The sequence below is a fragment of the Jaculus jaculus genome, chromosome 9 (genome assembly GCF_020740685.1).
Source record: "Jaculus jaculus isolate mJacJac1 chromosome 9, mJacJac1.mat.Y.cur, whole genome shotgun sequence".
In the NCBI taxonomy this organism is placed as follows: domain Eukaryota; kingdom Metazoa; phylum Chordata; class Mammalia; order Rodentia; family Dipodidae; genus Jaculus; species Jaculus jaculus.
Window position 1 is genome coordinate 21,719,409 of NC_059110.1, and position 12,319 is coordinate 21,731,727.

General features: G+C 45.9%; 1 protein-coding gene across 1 annotated transcript in view; it reads left to right on the forward strand.

The window, feature by feature from the left end:
* Positions 1–8,809: 8,809 nt before the first annotated feature.
* The window catches only part of Plagl1 (PLAG1 like zinc finger 1), a 53,355-nt gene continuing 49,845 nt past the window's right edge, over positions 8,810–12,319 (forward strand). Inside the window, exon 1 of the mRNA XM_004651150.2 lies at positions 8,810–8,994. The gene's annotated coding sequence lies outside the window, so the exon portion shown is untranslated. The remainder of the gene's footprint in view (positions 8,995–12,319) is intronic.

Below are 12,319 nucleotides of genomic sequence, written 5' to 3' on the forward strand. Positions count from 1 at the left end.
ATATCGTTTCACTTCTGTTTCCCAGAATGCTTCTGTGTATCCCATAAAGCAAAATGCATCCAGTCCATGAGTCCCCATAGTCTTAAGAGTTGCAGTGTTACTCAAAAATTGTTCAAAGTCTCTTCTAAAATTCAAGGCATATTCTTAGCTGAAAAAAAAAAGTTACACACTGGGAACATACAGCTCCAGAGAGTAAGTATTCTTATTCCAGGAGGGAAGCACAAGAGAAAAGCAAGGGGGGAATCAGACTAAGGCAAGGCCAAAACCCAGAAAAGCAAACGTGTGCCTCAAATCAGCTGTGTGTGATGACCCAGATTTTCAGCAGGCTTCAGCAGTACACATTGGCCTTTTTCTTGGGCTGGCTCCACTTGCCACCTGTAGCTTTCCTTGGCAAGCATCCCATCTTCCTGGCTTCTCCAAAATTCTGGGGTCTCCAATGCAATTTCTCGTGCTTCATAACTAACGCTTTCAGAGACTGCCTGCAGACTTCCTATATGACCCCTCAGGCTCTCCTTGGGACACTGGGTAGAAGCCTCCATCACTTTGAAATGCCAAGCTTCTGTGTGAGTGCAGGACAAGCGTTACATGGGTACTGGCAAGGTGAGCTGCTGCCAGCTCTAGCCGGTATCCAGGTTCCCTTAAACCACTGCAGCGGTCTCTGAGTGCCTGGGTTGCAGAAGCCAGGAAAACATTTCCCAAGGTGGCTCCGCGTGAAGTATCTATCCTCAAATGAAAGTCTTTTTACATGAGTTTGTTTTTCACATTCTGGAGCCTGCCATGGTTGGGGCCAAGCAAACTCCTGAAATGTCCTCAAGGTATATTTCTTATTGTCTTGATACAATGTTCTTGGCTTTAATCTCATTTTAAAAGAATATTTTAAAATGCAGTAAAATTTCATGCAGGTAAGATTATATAGTATGCTGCCTTTTACATGTGATTTCTTTGAAGCATGGTTGATATATTCATTAACATTGTTGAGAATGACAGTGTGCTCATTTTATTACCGACGTTGGATTTGGGTTTTTTTTTTTTTCCCAGTTTGGGATTAATATGAACATTTATGTGCAAGTAGTTATATAGACATGGTATTATTGCTCTTAGACTAATACCAGGGTATATGAATTCTAGATTTAAAAAAATTGTGTTTATTTATTTGCATATGCATGTATTCGGAATTATTAGAAAGCCATATGTTAAACCTGATTAAGACATAGCGGTTTTCCCAACACTTCAGAAGATAAGACAGGGGAATCACCATGAGTTCTAGACTAACTTGGGCTACATAGTGAGTTCCAGGTCAGACTGGGCTACAGAGTGAGTCCTTGTCTCAACAACAAGAAGAAACTTTCAAACTGTACCAGTTTATTTTCCCCCTCAGGAATGTGGGAGAACTTTGATTTCTCCACACGGTTGCTAATCCTGTGTAATATCTGACTTTGTAATTTTAGCTATATAGTGGGCATGTAGTGGCGTTTCATTTTAGGTTTAATTTGCATTAGTCACCGGGGAAATGAGGTTGCGGATCTTTCATGTGACAATTAGACGTCTATATGCCCTCTTCAGTCACATTTTCACATGCTCTGTGCATGGTTGGATGGCAGTGTTTGTTTTATGACTAAGTTCTGTGAATCCTGCAAATATTCTGATTCAGGGATAGAGATGTGCTCAATGGTTAAGGCACTTGCCTACAAAGCCCAAGGACCTGGGTTCAGTTCCTCAGTACCCATGTAAAGCCAGATGTGCAAGGTGGCACGTGAGTCTGGAGTTCATTTGCAGTGACTGAAGGCCCTAGCATGCCCTCCCTCCCTTCTTTCCTTCCTTCCCTTCCTCTCTTTCCTTCCTCCTCTTCCTTCCTTCCTTCCCTCCCTCCTTCCTTCCTTCCTTCCTTCCTTTTCCCTTCTCTTCCCTTCCCTTCCCTTCCCTTCTTCCTTCCCTCCCTTCCTTCCTTTCTCTTACTCTTTCTTCTCTCACTCTCTCTCTCAAGTAACTAAAATATTTAAAAAGGTAACAACATTCAGTTTCAAGTCCCCATGTCAGGTATATGTATTGTGAATGTTTTTTTCCAATGTGAGGTTTCATCTTTCATCTCCTTAACCATCTCTCCTGAAGAGTTGAAGGTTTGGTTTTCAGTAGCTTCAAGTACCAGTTTATTCTTTCATTATAATGCGTCATGCTTCCTGCTAGCCGACCTTTGCCTATCCCAAGGTTATTTTTCCTAGACAGCATTGTCAAATGGATGTGTGCATCACGTGAGCCTTAGGTACAGTTTGAATATTTCTAGTAGGCACAGCTGAAGGAAGAGCAGAGGAGATGGCTGAGTGGGAAATTGCAAACATGAGGACCTGAGTTCAGATCTCCAGAGCTCATGCGAAAGCTGAGTGCCGTGGTATGTGCCCCTCATGCCAGCCCTGGGGAGGTGGGGACAAGAGGATCTCAAGGGCTTGCTGGCCAGTGAGCCTAGCCTAATAGGTGAGCTTTAGGTTCAAGAGTGACTGAGGAACATGCAGTCGACACACAGGTATTGATTAGACACTGTCCATTCTTTTTGAAGTGTGTGTGCTGAGTGAGTGTGTTATATAGTGTGTGATGTGATGTGTATGCATGTGTGTATGTAGATGTTCACACCTTGTACACATGCACATGGAGGCCACAGGAGAATGTCGGATGTCCTCTTCTTTTCATTTATCTTCTTTCTGCTCATCTGTCTATTTTCTTTTTGATTTTTCAAGGTAAGGTCTCACTCTATCCCAGGCTGACCTGGAATTCACTATGCAGTCTCAGGGTAGCCTCAAACTTGCAATGATCCTTCTACCTCAACCTCCCAAGTGCTGGGATTAAAGGCGTGCGCCACCACGCCCAGCCCCTCATCTATTTTTCTTGAGGTAGAGTCTCTCACTCAACTCAGAGCTGCTGTCTTCACCCAGCCAGCCCTTCTCTAGTTTCTGCTTTCTAATGACTTGGTCGTAGGCATGTGTGGCCACACCCAGCTGTTTATGTGGGTGCTGGGGAATTGAACTTGGATGGTCTCAGGCCCTCATGGTTGCCCAGCCAGAGCTCATAACCACTGAGCCATCTCTCCAGCTCCTGTAGATTCTTTTCTTACAAACTCTGAGTCCTTGAAAGCGGGAGTATAACTTCACTTGTACTTCATTCCATTTTTGACTAGTTCAAGTGCTTAATAGCCACATGTGGCCAGTGGCTATCATATTGAGTAGGGCTGTTTGGGAAGTTTTATGTTTCATGTTTTTAATGTAAATGTATGATCTAATATAATATAATTTTATGTATGGAATGAAGACAGTGTTTTTTTTCTTTCTGTCTCCATAGACAGGCAGTTTCCACACCAAGATTTATCATCCTAATTGAATTATCCCTCTGTCAAGAACCAAAAGATCATAATCCAGGGATGGTTGGTGACACTTTGCTGTCATACTATCACCTGGGTGGTGGAGGTAGGACAATCAGGAGTTTAAGGTCATCCTTGGCTACGTGGTGAGTTCAAGGCCAGCCTGGACTACTTAAGCCCCTATCTCAAAGCAAAGGCTCCTATGTGTGTCCCTAGGGCATCTTTCTTGATCAGTGTAGCTTTAGAACAGAGCTTATGAGCAGGTGGCATAGCCCTTTTTCCTCTTCTTATTTCTGGAAGAGCTGGCAGTTGAACCTAGGGCCTTGTACATAGTAGACAAATGTCTTACCCCTGGACTACACCTCCAAACCTATTTTTCACAAGATTAATTCTTCTCTTCTAGGGTTTTTTTGTCCCCATTTCTATATAAAGTTAAAATCAATTTCTACAACAGCTGTGGAACCTGAGTAGTACCTTATTGGACAGGAGAAATAAACTGAGGAATGTGAGTAGAACTTTGTAGGTCTAACTAAGAATTTACACCACAGGGACCAGAGACTGATTAGGTCCACTTTTTAAAAGAAAAAAACCGCTTAATGACATCTTCCATAAATAAAGAAAATATGCCATGATCATAATCCCCTCCCACCATCTTCCTCCCCTGCTCCCAAATAGCTCCAACACTGAATCCCTTCTTTCCAACTAGTTTCTCTTCTATGTGGATGTCCTCATTTCCCCTCCTATTTATTACACAGGTCTTGTGTACTTAGCATCAGCCACTGTGAGGTCATGAATATCAAGGCCACTCTGTGTGTGGAAAACAGTATTGAAAGCACTCCTCTTCTTCCTTTAAGGTCCACTTTTGCCATGAGAGACATTTCGTCTGGCCTCTGTAGTCTTTCAAAAATTAGATTTCAGTACCTTGGGAAAAAAAAAAAAAAAAAAGCCCAAACTAAATTTAAAAAAATTAGATTTCAGGCCAGGCATGGTGGCACATGCCTTTAGTCCCATCACTTGAGAGACAGAGGTGAGAGGATTACTGAGTTTGAAGCCACCTTGAGACTCCAGGTCAGCCTGGGCTAGAGTGAGACCCTACCTTGAGAAACCAAATAGATAGATAGATAATCAGATTTCATGTAAAAATATTAGTTACACTTCTCTTGAAGTCACTCAGTTGGGTCCTCGATATAGTGACAGGTATCCTTATAAAATAGACACTAGAGGAGACGTGTGTGACATTCAGTGGGGAAGGCAGTGTCCCGTTGGAGGCAGACACAGGGACAGTGTGGTCTAAGATTACCAAGAGCTGCCTAACCCTAAAGGAAGCTAAAAGGATTCTCCGCTGGGACACTAGAGGGCGCGTGTGGTCTTCGCTAGCACTCTTTTCAGACTTCTGGCCTGTGGCAGTGTAAGAAAATAAAGTTTCTTGTTTTGAACCAGTCATTTGTGGTAATTTATTATGACAGCTATAGGAAACCATTCCACCCATTAGCAGGCTGAGGAAGCGCCATTCTATTTCAAGTTGTTTTCCCCAGAATGAATGTTGGTTTGTACCTGATGTCTTTTCTGTATGAATTGAAAAACGATGCCAACCTTATGACCTCCTTGTTGTGATCATATTTGTTACCACTGTCTGATCACATGGCGTCAACTGCAGCCCCATCATAGCCGTGACGCCAGTAAAAACTGTTCGTGAAAATGTAGAGTCCTGATTCATTGTACCAAATTATAAATGCCAGCACCAATCTTTTTGCTCTTTATTTAATTAGAATTTTTTTTTTGAGAAAGTACAGATTTAGCCCAAGCTGACTAATACATAGCTGAGGATGGTCTTGAACTCCTGATCTTCCAGCCTCTCCTTCTTGAAGGCTGTGATGAAAGGCTACCATGCCCAGCTAACAAATTGTATGAAGTTATTGGGGAAGGGGCTCATTTGATAGAGGGGGTTTCATCCCCAGCAGTGTATGAACTGGACTGGGGGGGGTACACATCGCTACCTTCATCATTGAGGAGGTAGAGACGGGAGGATCAGGGGTTCTAGCTTATCCTCAGTAACGTAGTGAGTTTGAGGACAGCCTGAGCTGGGTGGAACTTGTTCCCAATACATAAATGAATGAATGAATGATAAATAAGGTTATTGAAGAGTCTGTGAAACAGCCATACTTAAAATACTTTGGAAAATATTGACAGAATTTCTGCAGTAGTGACCACCAGGGGGAGACTCTTAGATCCAGTTTCGCCATAAGAGAAGCTTCGTTTGACTTCTATAGTGTTGCAGAAATTAGGAGATTTCTTATGAAAATATTAGCTGTGATAACTCTTGAAAATTATGCAGCTCTACCAACACTGCCTTGAGATCCAACATGGCAGCCACTGTTATGAGCTCTCCCGGGAGGAAAGCTCCTTTCCCTTGACCACGGTGCTCTCTCTCATCATGTTAGACCTTACAGAGATTTGAGGTAACAACCTCAACTCTGGAACCTTCTTAGGAAAAACTGAGGCGTGTGTCACGGAAGGAAGGCTGGGGGATAAGGAGGGTGTCACAGCTACCAGGGAAACACATTCATATTCCAAGAGAACGCTGGAAATAGCAGAGGGTTTTCATATGATTCATGATCAATGAGAGAGATAGACTGACTTCTGGCAAACCGTGGCATAAGGAAGCAATAAATAGTCAAAACTAAACCTCCCACAGGAAAGAAAGTGGCAAACAAAACAACCAAAGAAAGAAAAATCGAATCTTTTTTTTTTTAAATAAGTCCTCACTGTGTAGTCCAGACTGGTCTTGAACTTGCGATCCTTCTGCTTTTGCCTGCTGAATATTGGAAGACGGACAATCACCCTGGCCAAAATTTTAGTTTTTTTTTTTTTTTTTTTTGGAGGTAGTGTCTTACTCTAGCCCAGGCTAACCTAGCACTCACTCTGTAGTCCCAGGCTGGCCTTGAACTCACGGCGATCTTCCCATCTCTGCCTCCCAAGTGCTGGGAATAAAGACGTGCACTACCACACCTGGCAATTTACTGTCTTACAGTGTAAAATCTGACATTAAAAAAAAAAACCTAAAAAAAATTAATGTGGGGGGATAGAAAGAAAACAGCTGTGCCAGGGCCTCTAGCCACTGCAAACAAACTCCAGACACATGTGCCACCGGCTTACATAGGTACTGGGGAATCGAACCTTGTTCATTAGGTTTTGCAGGCAAGTACTTTAACTGCTAAGCCATCTCTGCAGCCCAACATTTTTGTTTGTTTGTTTTTGAGGTAGGGTCTCACGTAGTCAAGTTTGGCCTTAAAGTCACTATACAATCTATGTAACCAAGGCTTCTTGGAGTCCTGATCTTCCTGCCTCTGCCTTCTGGGTGCATGTACCACCATACTTAGTTTTCAAATTTGAAATTTGATGGCAAAGAGCTAAGATCTCCTGATGTGTCATTTCTGCAATGTGCCTGTATTTGCCCTGTCTTTCCTCCTTTTTGAGACAGAGTGAAAAAAAAAAAAAAAAAAAACAGAAAAAAAATCAGACCAGCTCCTGAGAACTATCACAAACATCTTGTACTCTGGAAAGAAGTCAATAGCATCCCTGTGAAGTGTCCACTTACTTGGCGCTATCGGGTCTTGTCAGAAGCCCCTTAGTTTGCCACCTCCTGGGGTGTCGCGTTCTATTAAGCACAGCAGCTAGACATGACCCGCAGGGCTGTGCCTAGCACTGAGGGGCTGGCGGCGGGATATTAAGACCTTCACCAAGGGGGCTAAGCTGCCCAAGCGAGCTCTAGGCTCAATCTTGGCTGTTTCCATAAGCTTCCCTCCCTTCCAGCTCTCCTCGCCCCCAAAGCCTGAAGAAATCACAGGAAAATGTAGATCGATATGACACTCGGCCTTAAAACTGCAGCCAAGTGAGACATATAAAATGAAAGCAACATCTTCATTAAAGAATGGAATTCGAAAATTGAAAGATCGTGCTGTGCGCTGAGTGTGGGCGGGTAAACCATATAGAATAATGGCCTATGTGTCACAGCCCAGAGAAAGATACTGAAGGGCCCTTGATAAAGAATTCCTCAGGCACTCGAGCAGGGGGAAAAATCCAGCAGGAAAGTGCATGCAGATTTCCACTGAAACAGCTCGTCAGCAGGGCAGCAGGGTGCCATGGTGGCGCAAGCCAGTGATCCCCGTCCTCGAGAGGCCGGTGAAGGCGCAGGGACCAGGAGTTCAAGGCCAGCCTGGGCTACACAAATCCCCGGCACAAGTCACAACTGACAAAGAAAATACCTTCTTGTTCTGTTGGGTTTTGCGGATGGCGTCAACCCCAGATAGGCACACGTATTCCTACTTTTTATTTACGTATAGAGAAAATAGATAACGGCCATGAAAGTTATCAACAAGCCTTTCTTAAGCAGATGGCTTGGAAAAGAAACTACGTAACGACATGAAAAATAATGCAGGCAGGGTTGTCACTCCGTCTACAGGATTCACTTCAATAAAGGCCGGGTTAAGGCTGGGGAGGGAGACGAAGGTTGCAGGGCTTTTGGGGAGTCAAAAGTAATGGAAGGAAACCGAGCGTCTGGGCGGCGAGGGTTGCTGATCAGCCGCCGCTCTCGGAGTTTGGAGACGAAAACTGAACCGTTCAGGGAACTCCTTGTTCCTGGCTTTTTCCCCCTCTTCGTGTTTACTGAGCTCATGTAGGAATGTAGGATCCGTGAGGGATGAACACCACCCCGGGCTCCGCTTCAGTCCCTTTGTAAACTCGCACTGCCAGCTCGACATCCCCCCCCCCGCAAAAAAAATCTGAACATAGACATCAGGGTGAGCCCTAAATTTCCCAAACTGCATCTATCTCCTCTACTCCATGCCTCAGTTTCCTCACTGGCCCAACAACGGGAGTAGCCTCCTTTCCCCAGGCGTTGGAGACGCGCGTGGCTCTCCGCACCCACCCACCAGTGCGCATCCGCGCGGTCAGTCTTTCTGGAACTTGCCCGGTGCCCACGCGGGCGGTGCACAGCTGGGGCCTAGGGCAGGGGCCGCGGCCCTTGGGGGGGGGGGCCGGGGGGGGGGCAGGGCAGGGTGGTCTGTGATGATGATGTGGCCTTGGAGCCAGGGCTGGGAGGCGGCGATGCCCGCTGGTGTACCTGCGCCAGCGCGGCACCTGGGCGACCTTGGCTTTGCCCACGCCGATGACTCACTCGGCTGCCCGAGCTGAGCGCACGTCCGTCCTCCCTCTCCCCCCTTCTCTCTCCCCGGCACGACTCGGTCCCCCCCCCCCCATCTTCCCTCCCTTCCCTGGTCCCCAGCTCCCTGGCGGGGCCTCCTCCTGCCACGTGACGCCCCCGCCAGGGGCCCCCAGCGCCCAGCTCCTGGCGGCTCGCGGGGCTCCGCCTCCTGCCATTTGTCACTCAGCCCCTGGGGACCGCCCCGAGCCTTGATTTAGTCGCGTCTGGGGGCGTCCCCCAGCCTCACTCGCCTGGACCGAGGGAGAGACGGAGGAGGCATCCGCCCAGGAGGAGCGCACGGGAGGAGCGCGGAGCGGAGGAGCGCGGGGCTCCCCCCCGGGGCGCTCGGGGCGCTTCCCCCCGGCTCGGTCCCGGCCGTGGCCGAGGAGGCGATGCCCAGGAGCGCCGCCCGCCTCGCCTGAGCATCGGGGACTCCGGCTGCCGGGTAGGTTGGTGGCCGCCTGAGGGGCTGCGGGACTCGAACCTGGCTCCGGCTGGCACTGGCACGCACCCGTGCGCGTGGCACTGCCGCGGGGCGATCGCGGGTCCGAGTACTGCGCTGCTCAGGGCGGAGGGTGTGTGTCTGTCACGGCCGTGATGGACCCCAGGGGTGGGTGGGGGGCTCCCGCGGCAAAGTGAGAAACTCCCGCGCATCACCCTTGCCGTCGGGCTGCGGGATCGAGTCCAGCCCCGGGGTCCGTTCCAATGCCACTTAAGTGCCGCGCAGCGCACATCTGGTATGCGGCACTTAGACTCCGCGTGGAAAGACCTAGCGCCAAAGGAAAAAAAAAAAAAAAAAGGCGAAAAAGACGAGGTTTGGGGGTGGGGGAGGCAGTCTATGAAAAGTAATTTGCCTGCGTTATGGGAAATGGGCTTATTTTGATGTGTTAATGAGATAGGAGCGCTCCACTATCTTCCTAAAGCAAGTTAAAAAAGATGTGGACTCCCCCCAAAATTTCCTGGAATAGACGATCAGGAAACTTGTGCTCTTGACGCATCTAACTTTAAAGGCAAGAGTGAGGATTTTTGCGTTCTATACTGAACATGCTCCTAATTAAAAAAAAAAAAACAACAGAAAACGTTTATTTTCAACAGTGGTACTTTCATGGTTTAAGAAAGGCGTGAAAATTAAAAAATAGAAAGCCCCAGCTTAGGGCCTCCATTTTCCAGGAATCTTCTTCTAACCCCACCCTCCCAGGACGGCTTCGAGGCCCCTCCTGGGAGCTTTCTGGGGCCTCGCTGTGAGTTCGTGGTCCCCAAAGTCATGTTCCTCCCAAGTTTCCTTCAACTTCCTTGTGTTAACCCATCGGTTTTGCTTTCTTAGCATATGGTAAATGATGAAGAGTTTAATGACGAACAAAAGATACAAATCTTGTGTTTCGCGGTTTTCACTCTAAAACAGAGGGATGTTAATAGCGTCGTAGATGAGAACATTCGTTTCAAAATCAAAGATGAGAACCGGTTCATGACATCTGATGTCCGCATTTCCTGACCGAGCTGTCCCTATGGAGGGCTAGCATGTCCATCCTCTTCTCTAGAACAGTATTGTTCAAAATTTGAGACCCGTTTTGTGTGTGTGTGTGTGTGTGTGTGTGTGTGTGTATGTTGAAATCATTTAAGTAGACAGGGATCCAAAATTAAAAATAAAAATAAAAAAATAACAGAATTTTTAAAAGGTCAGAGTGTCTTCGGTCAAAGGGTCTTTGCTTTCTAGCCGCCCCCGCCCCATTAGTTTTGTGCACACATTTGTGTGTAAGGATGTAAACCATCATTCTTAGTATGAGTCATGGTCAAAAACTTTGCCAGCCACTAGCCTAGATACATTTCCGTGCATATACGCAACAGTCCACGCAAAAGGTTTACTGTAGTATCCCAAAGCTGGATGTCACAATCTTGTCCATCTGAATGGGGAAAAGTAAATTATGTGATCGTCCTAAGGCGGAAGAGCCGACGGCAGCCGCGAATGAAGGAGTTTTGTGTTTCAGCACAGACAAGTCTCAATGCTGAGCAAAAAAAAAAAAAAAAAAAAAAGGCACGTTAACTGAATACTCTATGATTTCATCTATGTAAAATTCAGAGCCTGGCAACTGCAGCTGCTGCTTAGGGACGCACATAGACATTAAAAGTAATAAAGGAAAAATGTAAATCAATACCATAAAAGGCAAACCAGTGGTCACATCCCCGAGCGGGGAGGGGGGGAGGGGAGGAGAGGAGGGGGGCGGCGGCGCAGTGGGTGTGAAGGACCCACCCAGGTCTCCTGTGATGGTGAAGACAGACGTCTCATCTCCTGGCCACGGCTACCCGCAATTTTCACCTCTGTTAAGTGATTGCCTATGGGTCTAAATGTTAAAATTTCCTTCCACTAGATTAAAAGGGTAGGTATTTTACACAATGAAGACGCCTCAAACCAAGGGTTTGAAGTCTATTTTCCATCTAGTCATTAAAAAAAAAAAAAAATCACGATCAGGGAGATGTACCCTCGAAACTTAATAACATGAATATCTTAGTTCATAATTTCTTTGGCGGGGGGGGGACACACAGGTGTTTTTCTATTCCTCATATATTTCTGTACCTTAAGCAACTTAAAAACTTAGAAGAAATTGACATCATGCATTGTGGGGTTCTCCCCCCTCCCCCCCCGACCAAAGCAACTTTTATATGTTTTCGATGAAATTGAAATTTTATTTAGTGGTTTAAACTAAAATTAGATTTTGTTACATGGACACTTCATGGCCCTACGCTGGGGATTTTTAAACGCTAGCATGTTGTATTTACTTCGAGTTTCAGCCCCGCAGCTGCTCGAGGCCCTATTTCTAGTGCTTACCGGCCACATGTGACTTCATGTTTCATGATGTGACACGATCCTGCATTACTGAGCAGGACATTTTCAACATTGCAGAGATTTCTACTGGGAAACATTGCTCTGGCTACAGATTTTTTCTTAGTTATATAGACTTGCAGATAAGAAACAATGAGCATTTGTCCTCGTGATGTACGTGTGTGTGTGTGTGTGTGTGTGTGTGAGAGAGAGAGAGAGAGAGAGAGAGAGAGAGATATGAAGTTTTTTTCTCTACTGTTAATGAAATGTCTTCTGCTATTATTTCTAAAGGGTTTTAAGTCCCTATTTTGTTCACATTTAGTTCTTTCTCCCGAGGCACATATGTATGTGGGGTTAGATGTGTACATTTTGCTTGTGAACACAAGATGAACTCCTTCTCTCACGTGGCAAGGTGATTGTCCCAGTGCCAATGGTTTGGAGTACCCCTTGTGCCCTGTGCCGTGCTCACGTAGGTCTGGGCTTGGCCCCCATTTGTTATCTGAAAATACTGCGCGTGCTCATCCTCTGTTGCTTTATACGTAAGATGTGATTCAGTTTTAAGAATTAAAAAATTTTCACTGTGGTGTTCTTTCTTTTGCTATGGGAGGCTGGAGGTGATCTCTAGCTCATATGAGGAAGGTGTGGGGAGTTAATTCTCTTGTTCCTGGGTCTGACTTGCACTGCAGCCAACAAACGTGTTTATTCTTTGACATTTGAGAGCTGCTTTATGATCTCATTTGTTCCTCACGTGACCTTGAAGAATTTACATTAGAAGATGTTCTGGACAAGGTATGTATTGCATGTGTATCTGTATAATATTTGTCTACCTGTAAGGTTTCTCTTGTCAACACTGGAAAGTTTCATTTTACACTTCTTCCTCACCCCTACTTTCTTTCCTTTAGGAACTGTGGCTAGACTTGTATTAAGACATTCTCATTCTTACCCATGTTTT